The sequence below is a fragment of the Sphaerodactylus townsendi genome, linkage group LG16 (genome assembly GCF_021028975.2).
Source record: "Sphaerodactylus townsendi isolate TG3544 linkage group LG16, MPM_Stown_v2.3, whole genome shotgun sequence".
In the NCBI taxonomy this organism is placed as follows: domain Eukaryota; kingdom Metazoa; phylum Chordata; class Lepidosauria; order Squamata; family Sphaerodactylidae; genus Sphaerodactylus; species Sphaerodactylus townsendi.
The window spans coordinates 6,506,787-6,525,813 of NC_059440.1; the positions used below are offsets into that span (position 1 = coordinate 6,506,787).

Genomic DNA, 19,027 nt, shown 5'->3' on the forward strand with positions numbered 1-19,027 from the left:
GTTTGAATTCTCCAGATGTTAGGAATCCATTCTATCAGTTTCCTACCAGCATGGCCAATTGGCCATGCTGACAGAGGCTGATGGGAATTGTAGTTCCTGAACATCTGGAGAGCCGCAGGTTCCCTACCCCTGGCATAGCCATTCCACATCCAGGACAGGGGAGAGACAGAAGAACTTCCTGTCAGATGAGATCGGGGGGGGGGGGACATCACCGGGGGCAACACCTGCTCTGGGCTCCCCCCTGCACTTACCTTGCCGACGGGAGCCTGCTGTGGGCCAAGGGGCTCCCAGCGGCGGCCCAGCCAGGAAGGAGCAGCCCACCTGGGCCACCGCTGGGCACCCCTCAACCCACGGCAGGCTCCCGTCGGCAAGGTAAGTGGGGTGGGGGGGCAGGGGCTCACAGGGGGGATTCTCCACCCCCCACGTGACCAGCTGACGTACGCCCGGGGACATGTGACTCTCAGGGACATGTGATCTCTGGATGAGTGTTTCAGAAATAGCCTTCGCACTGATTTATTATCTTAGGAATTAAACACTGTACGGTGCAGCCACCAAATGGTACGAAGAGGGGGCCAAACGCATCCTTTCCCGCTTGCAATGGTAAGCGAGCACCTTTTCACAACATGATGTATAAATGTCACCAGCTGATGCGGTGGTGGTGTTATAATGCTGCCAAGTTGCGGCTGACTTACGGTGACCCTTCAAGGGGTTTTCAACGGCAAGAGAGAAACGGAAGTGGTTTGCAGCAGCTATTTAATAAATTAGGAACCTTTAGCATATGGTGACCAAACGTCCCGCTTTTGGCGGGACAGTCCCACCTTAAAACAATTTGTCCCGTGTCCTGCGGGTTTTTTGAACCGTCCCGATTTTTGCACTGCCTTCTGGGGCGCTCCCCGGTTTCCCGCTCGAAACCGGGAGCGCCCCAGAAGGCAGTGTGGAAGCCTCCCCGCATCGCCGGGCCGCAGGGAGCCGCATTGCCTTCGCGGGCGCCTGCGGTGACAGGGCGGGAAACGGAGCTCTAGAAGGCAGTAAGGCCTCTGCGGCTGCGCACGCATGCACGCGCGGCCGGCCGGGTCCCGGTTTACAAAGATGACAATCTGATCACCTTACTTTAGCATCAAGCGCAAGAGCGCCTCTCCGGCGAATGGACGGGCAACAGACCCAGGATTTTTCTGATGGGAGCCTAAAAACAAACCAAAACCAACATCCCGGCCAACATGATTCTACAAATTCAACAGGCATCGGCTGGACATTGACGGACGATCCCTTAATTTCAGGGAAGCCACTATTTACAAGGAAAACAATCCGGCACCCACACACCCCCTGACCTCCCTCCCACGGGTGAATGGAAACTGTGTTGTTGCTTTAAATAGCTCACATGTTCTGAAGCTGCCAATCAAAGTAGTGAAGAGGCAGCCGTGTAAGGCTGTGCCAGCTGGCACTTTCGCTGACAATGGCTATTTCAACACAACCGGGCCGAATTCGCGCCTTACCCAGCGAAAAGAGCTCCCAGCCCTCTGCCAACTGTCAGTAAGAAACAGAGACCAGCCCTGCTCGTCAATCATAACTAAGTTCACTTCAACCTCTGCTTGGACATAACCGCAAAACCACAATTTATTTTCGCTATGGTCAGTTTGTGAAACCGGGATTCGGCTTGCAAAAGATCAGTGGAATCCTGGCTTGCCATAACCAGCGTTGGTTTCATCGACCTCACACATGCATTCCCACCGCCTGTGTCTCCCCCCTACCCCACCAAGAATTTGCCTCCTATCTTGACCTCCAACTATTGGATAGAGAGTTCTCTACCCTAATCACCGCAGCCAAGAAAACGTGCTCCCCCCTGTATTTTTCTCTCCCATTTGAACGAGGCCACTTCGCACACTACCTGTATTGCTTAATAAACCCTGTTCAAAGGAGAGCCATAATGCTCGCCAGGTTTAATGTTATGCCTTCTGCCTTGTTACATGGCAGATTTAATAAGCAAGAAAAGGCTAAAAGATTGTGCCCATGTAACGATGGCTCCGTTGAATCTCTGGCCCACCAATTACTACACTGTCTCAGATTCAAGGAAATCAGATCCAAGTATATGAATCTTACTCCTTTACATTTACCCCATCTCCCCGATTTAATTAGAATACACTACTTGTTGGATAACCCTGATCCTTCTCTCTGTACGATAGCGGCAGAATTTCTCCTGGAAATTACTAAACGCGAGATTTCCTTCGACCTAACATTTATGTCCTGTATTGTATATGTTTTTTAATCTGTTTTTTTTATTACTGTTGTACTGTTGTCTATGCCAATAAAGGCTTGCTTCTGCTTCTCTGCTATCTTGACCTCCAGTGTTGAGAACGTGGTAGGATGCATGTGTTAGTACATCATGCACCAACTGTGGTTTAATGTATTGTCGAAGGCTTTCACTGGTTTAATGTATTGTCGAAGGCTGGAATCACTAGGATGTTGTGGGTGAATCCTGTCAAGATGCCAGTCATAGATGCAGGCGAAACGACAGGAGAAAACACTACTGGAACATGGGCACACAATCCAAAAAACCCACAACATCCAACTGTGATTTAATAAACCTGACTACAATTAACTAGTTATATTAAACCGATTACAATTTTTTAAAAAATCGACTAAACAGGGACAACTCAATTCATGACACAACATGTTTATTTTTTGAAATATAAACTTTTAGACAACACAAAGGCGCAGCCTTAAGAAGTTATATTCGAACTTCACTCTCGCATAGGAGGGAATGGCTCCTTCAGTCTAAGGTGTTAGAAGGTTCCCAGAAGATAGGAAAATCAACGGGTTGCAATTAAATCCAAAGGGTTTTCGGCTAAACATAAGAACTTTCTGACAGAGTAGCAACTCAGTGGAACAGCCTTCCCCCAGTGGTGGTTGGCTCTCCTTCTTTGAGGTTTTTAAGCAGAGGCTACCAGGGGTCTGCAACCTGCGGCTCTCCAGATGTTCGTGGACTACAAATCCCATCAGCCCCTGCCAGCATGGCCAATTGGCCATACTGGCAGGAGCTGATGGGAATTGTTGTCCATGAACATCTGGAGAGCCGCAGGTTGCAGACTACTAGGCTAGACAGCCATCTGACAGCAGTGTTGATTCTGTGAACTTGGGCAGATCACGGGCGGTAGGGCAGGAATGAATGAGTCAGCGCCCAGCTCTTGCGGCCTTTTCTCACTTGCCCAAAGCGGTGTCAACCACCACTTTGGGGTCAGGAGGAATTTTCCTCCGTCAGATTGGCCAGGGACCCTGGAGATTTCGACCGCCCCCTGACCATACAGCAGGGGTCACTGAAGGAGTATGGGTGAGCTGTGAATTTTCTGAATTGATTAGACTGTTGGGCTGGATGACCTTTGAGGTCTCTTTCAACTCCATGTTTCTATGCTGCTCAGGGGCATACCACCTGGAGGACATAGGGAGTCAAATGGCTGCAGCCATTTAGTCACGTGGGGGAGGGAAATCGCCCCCACACCCCTCCTGTGATGGTGACTTTGAGATGACCTGGTGCAAAAAAAGTTGTTTGATTGTGGTGGGGGAGGGCAGGTGCCCATTGGAGAGGGGGACCAGAAAAAAGGTGTTAACCTTTAAGGTCTTACACAGTCTGGGACCCCTGCAGACTCAAGTGGCGGACCGCTCTGGCCCCATATACCTTGCATCTCGCTCTCTTCATGCGCTCGGCTAGAGGCCAACCTACTGGTAGTCCCTGGCCCCTCCATGATGCGGGGTTGGCTTCCGCCTCCTCGCCAGGACTCTTTACTGCTCCTGGCTCCCCTGCCTGGTGGAATGCCCTCCCACCAGCCGTCCAGGCCATGTAGGACCTTCCGCAGGGCCTGTAAGAAGAAGAAGAAGACAAGAGTTTGGATTTATATCCCCCCTTTCTCTCCTGAAGGAGACTCAAAGGGGCTGACAATCACCTTGACCTTCCCCCCCTCACAACAAACGCCTCTGGTGAGGTGGGGCAGGGCTGGCAGAGCTTCGTAGGTGCCGCTGTGACTAGGCCCAAGGTCACCCAGCTGGCGTGTGGGAGTGCACAGGCTAATCTTGAATTCCCCCCAGATAAGCCTCCCACAGCCTAGAAGGCAGAGCTGGGAATCAAACCCTGCCCTCCAGATTAGATACATGAGCTCTAACCCTCCTAAGTGCCACTCACATGCTCGAAGCTATTCCGCCTGGCTTTTGGGGAGGCCAGTCAGCTGATACCCTCCCTCTCCTTTGTTTCCTCTCTTTAACAGTTGGGACCTCTGCTGTCCCCCTCTTAGAGGAGTTTTAGCCATTACACGCCATCTGTTTGTTAATTCTGGAAGTTTTATATTATGATTTAAATATTATGTTTTAACTGCACTTCGGGTACTTTTTTTAGTGCCGCTGTATTACCTGTTTTTTGTTGTTGTGGTAAACCGCCCTGAGCCCTTCGAGGGAGGGCGGTCTATAAGTTTAAAAATAAATAAGTAAGTAAGTAAGTAAGTAAGTAAGTAAGTAAGTAAGTAAGTTGCACCGGGCTACACTTTCCCTAGATACGCCTCTGCTGCTGCTACCTGCATCCCCCCAAAGCTATTATTTTATTCCTACAGAGTAAATCTAGGACTTGCATAAAAGTCACACAAATGATTTGTTTAAATTGGACAGCAGCCGTGACAAGCATTTTTAGAACATGCCACCTGTTTCTTCAGCAATCAGAATTCCACAAATACAGATGTTGAACTGCAATTTGTCTGCCACTAGCAGGTAGTCCGACAACACGACACTCGCTTTCCACAGCCAATCAACATGATGGCAGAAGAAGACAACGGGGGTGGGGTAAGTGGGTGGTGGCCATGATATCATTTCCTGGGAAACCTGCAAACATCTCCCCACCACCTGCTACACGCATTCCAAATTCCACCAACCTTACAATTTCAAAAGCGTGACATCAGACTGGATTCTGACCTCGAAATTATGTCAGGCCTTTTTGCAGAGCTCTGTCCGCAGAAAACTCTCAGCGACTGCGAACAACACGTTGGCAACCCTATAAGCAGTGGTGGGATCCAAAAATTTTAGTAACAGGTTCCCACGGTGGTGGGATTCAAACAGTGGTGTAGCGCCAATGGGGCTGGGCGGGCACGAATGGGTGTGACTGGGCATTCCGGGCGGGCATTAATAATTTCTCTGTTACTGTAAAAAACTCTTACTGTAAAAAAAAAAAAAGTTCCTAATTTCCAGCTGGTATCTTTCTGTCCATAATTTAAACTCATTACAGCAAGTCCTATCGTCTACTGCCAACAGAAACAACTACTTCTCCTCTAATTGGCTGCCTGTCAAATACTTAATACTTTCAAATACTTAATTTTGTTTCTAGAAATCAAAAGGATACTTTCCTTAAACAAGGAACTTGACCATATTTCTAAAACCTGTTTTAAACAGCTCCAACAGGGAGAATTATCCCGCTTTTCTACCTTCGCCAACCAGTCACATAGGGAAACAACAGGGACTTTATGGATTTTGGGGCTTAATACGGGATTTCTAAAGAAAAAAGCAGACCCAATTAGTCACCCCCTCTCGGCACACACCAATAATTAGTAACCCACTCTCAGGAACTGGTGAGAACCGGCTGGATCCCACCTCTGCCTATAAGGGTGAAACACAGCATGTACAGCCTATTTTGAAGCAGTGGAATTAGCTCACTTCTCTAACACTATGGTGTCTGCCAGTCGTGGTCCACTAATGGGGACATGGGGTATCCCATGTCCCTGGGTGCGCATAAGGTTTTGTCATCAGGTGGTGGTGCGCACATTGATGAAATGGTGTGGCGCCCTCGAAGCTTCCCCCAGTCTCTTCTGCAGGCCAGTCTTCCTACCCTTCCCCAAGGCCCTGGGAGGCGCAGGAGCCGACCTGCAGGGAGGTGGCTTTGGGGCTTGGCGGTGGTGTGGCCCAGGTGGGGCGCAGAATGCCCACCAGGGAGCTTTCAGCCCACTGCCACGGCACTCCATCCGAAAGCTGCCCCCCCTCGGCCCCTGCCCCTCCGGCCTCCCCAAGGCTGGCCCCTGTGGGCATGGGGTGCGGGTCAGCGCCCCGGACACCATTTAGGCCTGGTATGCCACTGGTGTCTGCCCCAGTGCCTCCGGTCAGTTTTCCTGGATGTTTAGGCCGTTCCAATCCTAGACCTCTGCAAATTACATCCAGAAGCCAATATGGCTGTCTTTGTTGATTTCGTTCATAAACCAGGGAGTCGGTGGAACTCATGTTTCTCCAGATGTTCATGGGCTACAAATCCCATCAGCTGATGGGAATTGTAGTCCATGAACATCTGGAAAGCCGCAGGTTGCAGACCCCTGGGTTAAACCTATTGGGATGCAGTTTGGTCCCAGTTGTACGGATGGCTTTCAGTAAGAGAGGTCAGATGAAGGGCACAAGTTGCTTAAATGTGTGCAGCCTCCATAACTTGGCTCGACTCTTACCCTCCACGGCTGACAGCATCCAACCAGTCCTGCAGGTCATAAATACCTCTCAGAAGAAAGATACAGCTCTGACATCCTTGAAGGAGGAAAAAGATAAGACCTATTTTGAGGATAGGTCTTACATAACTATTTCCTGATGCTGGACATTCCTATCTTTGGTAACTGATACAAGATCTGTTAGTAGTTTCAAGAGGCTTAGCAGTTTGAAGCCTGACTAGATTGAAATGGACCTCTTCCCAGTGGACTGCCCTCAAGGTGTACATACAGCTCCCAAGAGATCCATTTCAATCTGGATTCAGGCCTTAGTTTGTGTGGAAACACCTTGGTTTTCCTGACTGATGATCAGTGCAGAAAGACTGGTGGGAAGATCATGTCTGTGTTCATTCTTCTGGACCTCTTAGTGGTTTTCCTTCCTGTGATTGACCAAGGGGTGTGGAGTAGGGTCTCGCAAACTCCAAGTGCTCTCCAGATGTTCATGGACTACAATTCCCATCACCCCCTGTCAGCATGGCCAATTGGCCTGGGAGAGAAATTCCTAATGCCCACATATCTCGGACAGTCGAGTATAATGTGAGCAAGAGTCTCCACTTGGTTTTTGGCAGTGTGGACAAACCCGATCCTGGAGAGCGATGGATAAGTAACGACCCTTTGTAATGGCCGATGGGGAGGTATTGGATCTGGCCCTTGTGATAATCCATCTCTGTTGGGGTTAGGGTCTTTCCTTGTGACCCTAATTGGAAGGATAAGAGCAGTGAATTGAAGCTCAGATTTAGACAGCACTAGGAGCTTCTAGTTAATGACAAACCTGCTTGAAGACTAAGCAGCCAAGCTTGTTCGGGAGGGGGCTTCACCCTCTCTGAAGGAACAAGTTTGTAGCTTGGGGGAACGCTACTGTAGTAGGAGTAAAATGTATTGCGTTTAGCCCAAAGTCATAACAACACAAAACAAAAACTACACATAAAAACACAATAGCAGCACAATCTATTACAAAGAAAGATTTGTTTCGCCACTAACAATTGAAGTTTTCCTCGCAAATTCTTTGGTTCTGATCTTTCTCGCCACCAGGGCAAAAAGAGCCACTCTGTACAAATCCTCAACATCAACATCCATTAATAAATAAATTAGTTTCTCAGAATCTGAAACACCGGGGGTCCTCGTGATAATTGTTTTAATAAATTTATTCCTGGGTTCTGCAAATAAGAGGCAAAGTTGAAACATAATGTAGACATACGCTCAAACTCGCGGCCCTCCAGATGTTATGGACTACAGTTCCCATCATCCCCTGCCAGCATCATGCTGGCAGGGGATGATGGGAACTGTAGTCCATAACATCTGGAGGGCCGCTAGGTTTGACACCTGGTGATGTAGGAGGATCCCTTCACAACCAAGTCCCCTACAAATACAGAGAGGTTGATTTTAGTTACAGTCTAGGGTTCCAGGGGAGTTCTTCCAGGATAGCCTGCATGGGCTACAATTCCCATTGGCCATGCTGGCAGGGGCTGATGGGAATTGTAGCCCGTGAACATCTGGAGAGCCACAGGTTGCAGACCCCTGATCTATTGGAACTGGATTATATCACCCTGTAAGAACGGAGAAGGCACTGTCTTGGACCTTAGGAAAGGTAAGTCGCCCCTAAGTGTATATACTGAAATATTTACCAGGTAGGATGCTCTTGCATGATTCCTTTTTATCCTTTTGTACCATGGTGCAATCTGCAATTCTGAGGTTGTCTATGCCAATAAAGGCTTGCTGCTGCAGATTCTGAGGTCGTCACGCAGTCAAACGTGGCATCCTTTTTGTAAATCCACTCCAAACATGTAATATTATTTCCCATATTATGGAGCAAGTCACCTGGTAAGGTGTAACACTCCAAAATTGATCCTAAATAATCTGAATAGATCTTGTCCATTTTCAAGATCTTTTATTTTCTTTTATGTACACTGAGAGCATATGCACCGGAGACAAATTCCTTGTGTGTCCAATCACACTTGGCCAATAAAGATTCTATTCTATTCTATTCTATTCTATTCTATTCAAAAGGAGTGTGAAACATTGGTGACAAAAGAGACAAAGGAGTCTATCTCAGATGCTGTATTTTTTTCACCCAGCATTTCACAATAGCTAAATGAACACAGGATTTGAGCGAACGCAACCCAACCTCTGTCACATTTGATATTGACAAGCTGGAATGGGTCCAGAGGAGGGCAACCGAAATGGTAAAAGGTCTGGAATCCATGCCCTATGACAGGGGTCTGCAACCTGCGGCTCTCCAGATGTTCATGGATTACAATTCCCATCAGCCCCTGTCAGCATGGCCAATTGGAGAGCCGCAGGTTGCAGACCCCTGCCCTATAAGGAGAGACTTAGGGAGCTGGGGATGTTTAGTTTGGTGAAGAGAAGGTTAAGAGGTGACGATAGCCATGTTTTGATATTTGGATGTCATGTTGGTGAGGGAGCAAGCTTGTTTTCTGCTACTCCAGAGACTAGGACCAGGAGTCATGGGTTCAAGGTGAAGGAAAAGAGATTCCACCTAAACATTACGAAGAACTTCCTGCCCATCAGGGCTGTTCGACTACCTCGGAGTGTGGTGGAATCTCCTTCTTTGGAGGTTTTAAAACAGAGGCCGGATGAACATATTTGGGAGTGCTTTGATTGTGTGTTCCTGCATTACAGGGGGTTGGACTTGATGGCCCTTGGGGTCTCTTCCAACTCTATGATTCTATAATTCCTCAACAAGGCCGCTGGTGAACCCTTTGGGAGTGCCAAGACTCTTCACACACACAAAAAAACGATTCTGAATTACTGCCAGACTACTAAGGACTTGCCCTTTCCAGCTCCATACCTCAAAGCCATATAGTCAGCAGCAGTGGTGTAGGAGGTTAAGAGCTCGTGTATCTAATCTGGAGGAACCGGGTTTGATTCCCAGCTCTGCCGCCTGAGCTGTGGAGGCTTATCTGGGGAATTCAGATTAGCCTGTGCACTCCCACACACGCCAGCTGGGTGACCTTGGGCTAGTCACAGCTTCTTGGAGCTCTCTCAGCCCCACCTACCTCACAGGGTGTTTGTTGTGAGGGGGGAAGGGCAAGGAGATTGTCAGCCCCTTTGAGTCTCCTGCAGGAGAGAAAGGGGGGATATAAATCCAAACTACTCCTCCTCCTCCTCCTCCTCTTCTTCTTCTTCTAAAAGAGGAATGATATTACTAGTGAAAAGTTTTACGACTGGATCTATCAGAAACCCTCTTCTGGTATAGCAGAAGCTCAAAATACTTCCAGGTGTCTTCAAAGCTGGGGCTCTTGTGACTCCCAGGTGAGCATTCCAGTTCAAAGTCTTGCTAAAGATAAGGGGGAGGCGGCAACTACTGAATTGTGGCCTACGGCATTTCTCCAGGGCAGGTAGCTCCAAAACTTCCACTGAAACGCCCCTAAGGTCCTGACTCAAAGAATGTTTATCTAATCAGCGATTTACGTTCTGACCACATCCAGGTTAGATTGCAGTAATGCATTCTGCACCGGCTGCCTTTGAAAGCTGTCTGGAAAGTTCAGCTGGTCCAAAATATGGCCAACAGGCTTCCCTTAAATATCATTTTCACCCCTGTGCCGAAATATTTGAACTGCTGAAATATTTGAACCACCAAACGCAGCGCTCAGACACAAATCAAAGAACACGAAAGGCACTGCAGACTATTTCAGCCAGAAAAATCAGCCATAGCAGAACACTTGATAAACCAACCGGGACACAGAATATTATTTGAAAACACAGAAATTCTGGACCACTCTGACAACCGCTACGTCAGACTACACAGAGAAGCCACTGAAATCCACAAGCACATGGACAATTTCAACAGGAAGGAAGAAACCATGAAAATGAACAGAATTTGGCTGCCAGTGTTGAAAAACTCTAGAATCAAGACAGTGACTGATCAGCTCCACACAAACACAGTGGACAACCATAGACTATAGCACCCAAAGAGAACAAAGACCAGGATACCCTCTATTCAGATCCATTCACCCATTGGACTCATATCTTCATTGCCACCCCCATGCTACAGGACTTATCTCAGACTCCACATGCCAGGCTACTCTATTCAGATGGCCTCACCTTTTCACCTCACAGTATATATACTCCACTTGCTTTCCATCCCTACCATCAGATCCTCTGAAGATGCCAGCCACAGATGCAGGCGAAACGTCGGGAGAGAATGCCGCTAGAACACGGCCATACAGCCCGGAAACCACACAGCACCCCAGTGATTCCGGCCGTGAAAGCCTTCGACAATACATTTGAACTGGCTGCCTGTCTGTTTCCAGGCAGCATTCAAAACGCTGGTTCCGTCCAAGACGAGCGCATAGTTTCATAGCTACATTAAAACATAAAATATGTAATTCCTCCACATTAAAACAGTCCCGTACAGTAGTTTTAAAATTTAATTACCACAATAAAATATTACTACTGGCTACCTATCCAAAACTAGCACATAAGAGCGTCCAATTACTCCTGACAGGAGTCCAGTTCATTTTGTGCGCAAAAGTGGACAAGGAAATCAATCATAACATGCAAGTTAACGCACGTCCTATGGCTGGCTAGCCAAGACCAGCACATTATTTCATAGCTACGTTATAAAATATATAATTCTCCCACAATAAAACAGTCCTATGCAGTAGTTCTAAAATGTAATGACAGCAATTAAATGTTACAACGAAAACATCCTAAGGCTGGCAATCCCACAATTTTCTCACCTTGGAGGCCAGCCAGTCCATATTTCACCACCTTAAAAGTTACCTCCCGATTCCTGTCTGATAACTTGAAAGAAAACCTTCCATTTCAATTTGGGATGCCTTCAATTAACGAGCAATCAAGACTAAATAGGTGTATACATATTTGTCAATCAAGACTAAATATGTGTATACATTCTCTAAATATGTGTATACATTCCACAGTCAAAAATAACACGTGGCAGGGGATTTAAAGGGAACTCTGCCTCCCATAATGTGGGCTGGGCAGTTATGTACTGGGAAGGGGGCTAGTGTAGGCTGACCAGACATCCCGCTTTTGGCGGGACAGTCCCGCCTTCAAACAATTTGTCCCGCGTCCAGTGGGTTATTTCAATTGTCCCGATTTTTGGAAGGCTGCCGCACTGCCTTCTGGGGCGCAACGCAGTGCGGCAGCCTCCCAAGCGCGCAGCCGCAGGAGCACGGCCTTCTGGGGCGCTGCCTGTGACAGGGCGGGAAACGGCAGCGCCCCAGAAGGCAGTGAGCTCCTGTGGCTGTGCGCGTGCGGCCGCCCGCCTACCCGCCCGTCCCAGTTCACAAAAGTGACCATCTGGTCACCTAAGGCTAGTGGAGGGCCAGGAACAGTTGATTAAGGAGTTTTTAAGACCCTTTTATACAATTACATTTTTATTGTGTTTTTATTATTCTAACCTGCCCAGGGACTCTGGTAAGTGGGCGGGAAATAAATCCACAGAAAAATAAATAAAATAAATTTAAAATGTCTAGCCCACCACTTAAGATCTTTTGTAAAAGCCTGAATCTCTAGTGCCTCTGCTTTTGGTGGGGGGAGGGTGGTAATGGCCAGACACGGGGCTCTTTTAGTAGTGGCACCTCGCTCGCAAAATATAAACCTTGATGCTTGCCTGATGCCCATTCTACTCTCTATTCCAGGGGTGGGCAATTATTTTTTCCATGGGGCTGCATAAGAAACAGAAAATATTGTGGAGGGCCGGGCCAAAAGGCTGAACTCAATTCTGCATAATAGGGGCTGATAAGTGACAGACAGGTGCACAGATCAACTTGGAATCAGTGGCAACAGTTCTGCATACAACACTATTTGGCACAAAGAATCACAGGCTTAACCTACCTGCATAGTTGTCCACTGTGACAATCAAGCAAGTGGGGAGACTTAAGTCCCTTGACCTACTTTTTTCATCGACTGGTGCTTTTGAAAGCCCCGCAGAAGCCAATTGCCTTGGTTGCTGGCTTCTGCGGGGCTTTCAAAGACTATTCTCGCCTTCGCTAAATAGTCAGGGTCATCCAAGGCGGTTTGGATGTGGGTTCAAGGGTCAGAGTAATGCCTGTGGTCTGCTCTATTCGGTGCTGGGCCAAAACTTCTTTTATTTAAGAAGTTTGAGCTTTCAGATTGTTTTAAACCGTCTGCTCTTAGCCTGAGGACTATTTCATAAGCGCAATTCCTGACTGCTAAATGTTTTATGCTGTGACTGGTTGTTAACGATTCGTTAAATCTGAATACTTTTTATGCTGTTTTGTGATTTCTGTTTATTTTAATCATGTTTTGCTTTGCATACTGCCTGGAGCAGGTTTCTAGAAAGGCAGCATATAAATTATCTGAATACGTGACTAGCCTGTACACTCCCACACACGCCAGCTGGGTGACCTTGGGCTAGTCACAGTTCTTCGGAGCTCTCTCAGCCCCACCCACCTCACAGGGTGTTTGTTGTGAGGGGGGGAAGGGCAAGGAGATTGTCAGCCCCTTTGAGTCTCCTGCAGGAGAGAAAGGGGGGATATAAATCCAAACTCCTCTTCTTCTTCCTCCTCTTCCTCTTCCAGTACTACATAACCTCCCAAATCAACCAAGATTTTTAATTTCTCCACATATCAGATGTGTTGGCAGGCATGTGAACTTGAGAGAAACCAGTGATGAAGGGCAGAACATTTTCCAAACCCAAACAATTCCCAATGCTATATTTTTCTCTTCATCTATCGCCTATCATCTTAAAACAGACTGAATATGAAGTATATGAAGCACCGACAGGCCTCAGTGCTGGTATAGGATGCATTTACCTCCTTTGGTGAACATTATTTAAGTTTTGAAAACACCATTTAGCCCTGACCTGACATGGATGGCCCAAGTTAGCCTGATCTTGTCAGATCTCGGAAGACTGACAGGATCGGCCCTGTTAAGTACTTGGCTGGGAATCCAGCAAGGAATACACACCAAAAAAAATACCCAGGGCAACTTGCATAAAAATTAAGCTAAAGCAATGTGAAGTAAAGACCAGCCACACATCAATTGGCTGAAAAGTGGCAACCCCTATACCAGTGGTGGCAAACCTATGGCGCTCCAGATGTTCACGAACTACACTTCCCATCAGCCCCTGCCAGCATGGCCAGATGGGAATTGTAGTCCGTGAACATCTGGAGTGCCATAGGTTCGCCACCACGGCGCTATACAGATTGAGTGGAGAAAGCTGTGTTCACCTGGCATGTAAAGGCAGTTTACACCTGCTGCATCTGGTCAGGGAGGGGCGCTGCGTGTTGGTGGGTTGTTGTTGTTTTTGCAGATTTCAACAAACAGGCATGTTTCTACAGGGGAAAGTCGGTCTTTCCAATATTCAGTCACAAGCCCTTGCTGTTACCCACTCTTAAGGACACCATGAGCAGATAAGTGTAAGTATTTGATCACAAATGCTTATAGGACAGTGATGGCGAACCTTTTCGAGACCGGGTGCCCAAATTGCAACCCAAAACCCACTTATTTATCGCAAAGGGCCAACACGGCAATTTAACCTGAATACTGAAGTTTTAGTTTAGAAAAAATTGTTGGCTCCGAGGCGTGCATTACTCAGGAGTAAGCTTGGTGGAAGTCGATGGCTTTGCTTTGAAGCAACCGTGCAACGCTTCGAATGGGTGAATCACGACCCTAGGAGGGTTTACTCAGAAGCAAGCCCCATTGCCAGCAACCGAGCTTACTCCCAGGTAAAGGATCACGCTTTAGTTTAACAGTGCTTAACAGGGTTACCTACACTACTTCCCCAAAACTAGGTCTTAGGTTTAATGCTAATAATCGAGCCCAGCGGCCCAGGCCAGCCTAGATGTCAGGTGGGGCGGCACACTGTTTGCACGTGCCCACAGAGAGGGCTCTGAGTGACACCTCTGGCTCCCGTGCCATAGGTTCGCCATCACTGTTATAGGAGCACAGATTCCCTGCGCGCGCGCGCACACACACACACACACACACACACGCCAGCTCTCCAGACATATGCCTGGTTAGAGATGCTCAAGCATTTGGCACTTCGACCCATATCCTGTTTGTTGGTTACGAACAAGGAATCAAGTTTTCGATCGGCTTGACTTGTTTGTTATCCCATCTACTGCTGTTTGGCAGGATGCTTTATCCCTTCCTAAGGGAAGGCAAGGGCAGGAAGGCCACCGGCAATGGCTTGAACTCTGGAAGTACGATTCTGGTGACTGTGCAAAACAGTCCCCATATTCAGACAGTCTCGCTTGGCCAGAAGAACCGGCTTGCTGACACACCGAAAGGAATCAAGTTCCTCCAAGAGCAGAAATGAATGTGTGAAGGTGCCTCATATCAAATTACCCATCCTACCCTACACTCACGGGCAGCAACAGGTATCCAGGGTCTCGGGGAAAGGTCTTTCCCATCTTTGGAGCTGCTCGGGAGAGAACCAGGTGCAGGTAGCAGGTAGCTCTACCACTGACCCCGATGGATTTGGGCTGCTGGTCCAAACAGAAGAAGAAGACGACTTTGGATTTATATCCCCCCTTTCTCTCCTGCAGGAGACTCAAAGGGGCTTATAATCTCCTTCTCCTTGCCCTTCCCCCCTCACAACAAACACCCTGTGAGGTAGGTGGGGCTGAGAGAGCTCCGAGAAGCTGTGACTAGCCCAAGGTCACCCAGCTGGCGTGTGTGGGATTGCACAGGCTAATCTGAATTCCCCAGATAAGCCTCCACAGCTCAGGCGGCAGAGCTGGGAATCAAACCCGGTTCCTCCAGATTCCTCCAGATTAGATACACGAGCTCTTAACCTCCTACGCCACTGAGCAGACCAGAAGACTGAAACCACCTCCTCTTGGACGCATTTTTGACAATTACCCCCATCCCACCAAAGGAAGGTGCTGTTCGAGTTGGGATAACAATAAGACGATTTGGGCCACCCTTCAGTTGCAAGTTTCCCCTTCCTCTGGAAAGACCAGACTCTGCATAAAGGTAACGGTAGTCCCCTGTGCAAGCCCTCTGTCATCTCTATCCCATGGGGTGACATCACATCATGACATTTGCTAGGCAAACTATACCTCTACGGGGTAGTTTGCCATTGCCTTCCCCAGTCACCTACCCTTTACCCCAGTGGTGGGATCCAAAAATTTTAGTAACAGGTTCCCATGGTGGTGGGATTCAAACTGTGGCGTAGCGCCAATGGGGCTGGGCGGGGCACGACGGGGGTGTGGCTGGGCATTCCGGGGGCGGGGCTGTGGCAAGGATGCAGCCGCTGCACCAGTCCTTGGCTGGGAAACGAATGCACGCAGGCGCAGGCCGCCACGCACGCCAGTGCACCTCCTGCTAGACTGCTTCAAGTTCTGCGCGCTACTGCTGAGAGGAGGGGCGTAACGAAGGCCAAAATCACGTGGCAAAATCACCAATTAGTAACCCCCTCTCGGCACACACAAATAGTTAGTAACCTACTCTCGGGAACCTGTGAGAACCTGCTGGATCCCACCTCTGTTTAACCCCAACAAGCTGTGCACTCATTTACTGACCTCAGGAGGATGGAAGGCTGAGTGAACCTCGAGCCAATGGCCTGAAACAGACTTCCCATTGGGATCGAACTCAGGTTGGGAGTGGAGCAGCGCTGCAGCCGACCACTCTGCGCCACGGGGGGCCCTGAACCTCCCCCAAAAGTATCCCAGCGAGGAACTGGACCCAGCTTCTATTTTCTCCCTCTCTCTCTCAAGGTTGGCAAGCCAGGAAGAGAACGGTTCCTAGAATAGAGGCGAGTCACGCGCCCCTTCTATATATCAGTGTCCATATGTCCTTGCTTTTTCAAGCTCCTACCACATAATCGCTGCCTCCTGGCACGTCTCCATGTGGGGCAACAGATGTTTTCGCTGAGCATACTCTGACGGACAGCCAAACGCCTCTCCAATGAATCTCTCTCTCTCTCCCCACACACACCAAGACCTGGCTTCACTCTCTGCCTTCTTACAAAGGATCCAGTTCAGCAGAGATTCCGAGGGAGCGAGCGGGTCGGCAAGACGAAAACACGGGACATGCAGAGATGTTCACAACCACGGAGACGTCCTGCGTTTTCTCAAAACATCCAATAACTTTTCCATCCAAGTTAAAATTAGAGGCATGATTTTTAAACATCCAATAATTTTTTCCCCCTCCAAGTTGAAATTAGAGCCATGCCTGATTTTTGAACCAATTAAGGTTTGCTTTCAGAGACAAGACCCCCTCCCCCCTCCCCCAGCATTTCTGCCTGACTACTGATCCGGGCATCCTCATTAACAGAAACCTTGTACAGAGCAGTAACTCGTGCAGAGTCACTGGGCAGCTTCTGCCAAGAGCCGAGAATGGTGCTGAACCTGTGGATAAGGAGTAACCGAATGGCCCAATCACTCCTGAAGGAGAGAGGCAGAAGTAATCATCCTTAATGCACAGTTGCATGCAGAGATACAACGGGTAGCTTTGGATCCCAGCAGCTGAGGACGACTAGAACAGAACTTAGGAGTGGTTTTTTTAAAAAACATGCCTTAGCTAGCTGGTAATAAAGTTTTTAAAGAACATTCTTGCTGCTGTTCTTTGCCAATCTTGTAACTCATCCTGTTTCCTTAGCTGATTTTTTAAAAAAATTAAAAGGTATGAAACCTGCTCAGATACAGTTTTGCCTGCCCCCCCCCCCCAAAAAAAAGTCTGAACAAATATTGTCTGTCTTTAAAGGTGCCAAGACAACGTAAAGACAAGATGATCCGTATCAGCTGCAAATAAGCTCTGGGAAGTTCTGTTAGTTATGAATATAATTCCCATTCAGCATTTTCCAACTCTGAGATGATTTGCTTCCATTTATCTGGATATACTAAACTGTTAGATTCCATCCAGTAAATCTGTCTAATCATGCTTAAATAGACCTTCAGTTTATCTGGCGGTTCTTGGAAGTTTTCTTCCAAAAAACGCGATGGGCTGCTAGAAATGTATATAATACTAGTGGGCCCGGCCACGCGTTGCTGTGGCTGAGTCTGGTGAAGTGGAAAAGAAAGAAAAGGGGAAGTGAACGGTTCGAGGGGCCCCTTGCTCCCCTCCCCTTGCTCCCCTCCCTCTCTCCCGTTCTTTTGCATGGCAACCCGGCCAGTCCCTCCCTAACGTTCCTCTTCCTCTGCTAGGGTGGGTGGGCCATGTGCAGGTGGCTGATCCTGTCCCTTTCACTCCCTCACCTTCCCCTTCCTCCGCTAGGGTGGGTGGGCCATGTGCAGATGGCCCGCCCCATCCCTTTCACTCCATAAGGCAGTGGTTTTCAAGGAAGGCATGGCTGGTTCCCTTGTATCAGAGGGTGTTGCTTTGACGGCCAACAGATGGTGCTGTTGCAGAACTGTCACAGGTGTGGCATGAACACAATAACTGGCACAGTTGTGACGTGTACACAACAGGAGGTGTGGAAACAGTATGGAAACCTGGCCGCACGCGAATGCGACGTTGTGTGAAAATTTCAAAGCAATCGGTCCAGTAGTTTGGGAGATTACCTGTCAGCAGAAAAACGCGCTGATATTTTTTTATATATATATAGAAGACTAAATCTTGTTTTAAGAAGAGACGTCACGTCATAATTAACCAATTCCAATTCCAAAGCCTTTATTGGCATTATAAATTACAGAGTTAGTAAAAAGGGGCATTTATCTACTAACTGAGACATTAAAATACTAAAATACATTAAAACAACGTTGAACATTCAGCTCTGGGAAGTCCAATTCAGACCAGGGGCGGGGGGAGAATCCCTCTTTTGGAGATGGTGCGCCCTTGCAAAGGGCAAATGTGTTGGCAGGGGGGTTCCTTACCCCGGCCCGTGGGCACAGCACGGCTCCCAACCTGGAAGCCACAGTTCCAGCCCAGAATCACCGGCGCTGAATGCTGCTGCACATGACTGGGGGCGTTCTGGGGCCGGGCTGGGACACGGAGCCGATCTTAGTTGGCTTCCACTGTTCGCCCAGCCCCCATGCGCCGGTGGGGCTGGCACGGAGATATGCCATGTTTTTCGTATTTCCATTATTTCCCGTGGGAGATTTTCACACTTTTCTTTTGGGGGATTTTGGGGCTTCCCGCGCTACAGGAAAGCCCTTTGGAGGGGGCAGGACGGTGCTGCTGTCCCTGCCTGCCAGCTCATTTTGGATTAAAATGTAAATTGTTGTTATTACATTTTAAGGAACTGCTGCTGTGGAAATTTGTTTTAATGTGGTTAGTTTTAGTTATGTATTTTATGTGCTGTTATTGGAACAGCTGTATTGTGAGCCGCCTCGAGCCCTTTGGGGGTGAGGCGGCCTATAAATCTAACAACAACAACAACAACAACAACAACAACAGTACGGCCTGCCCTGTTGCAAGACCTGGTACGAGCACAAGCCAGAGAAGACTACAGAAAATGAAGAAGCAAAAATACTCTGGGACTTTAGAATACAGACAGACAGACACCTGGCACACAACACCCCAGACATAACAGTGGTAGAGAAATAACATGTTTGGATCATAGATGTTGCTGTGCCAGTTGACAGCAGGGTAGAGGACAAAGAGCTGGAAAAGATCACAAAATGCAAGGACCTACACATTGA

The 19,027-nt window shown here is 48.2% G+C and overlaps 1 protein-coding gene across 1 annotated transcript in view; it reads right to left on the reverse strand.

The window, feature by feature from the left end:
- The window catches only part of YPEL2 (yippee like 2), an 81,229-nt gene that overhangs the window by 33,778 nt on the left and 28,424 nt on the right, over window positions 1–19,027 (reverse strand). The window lies entirely within an intron of this gene.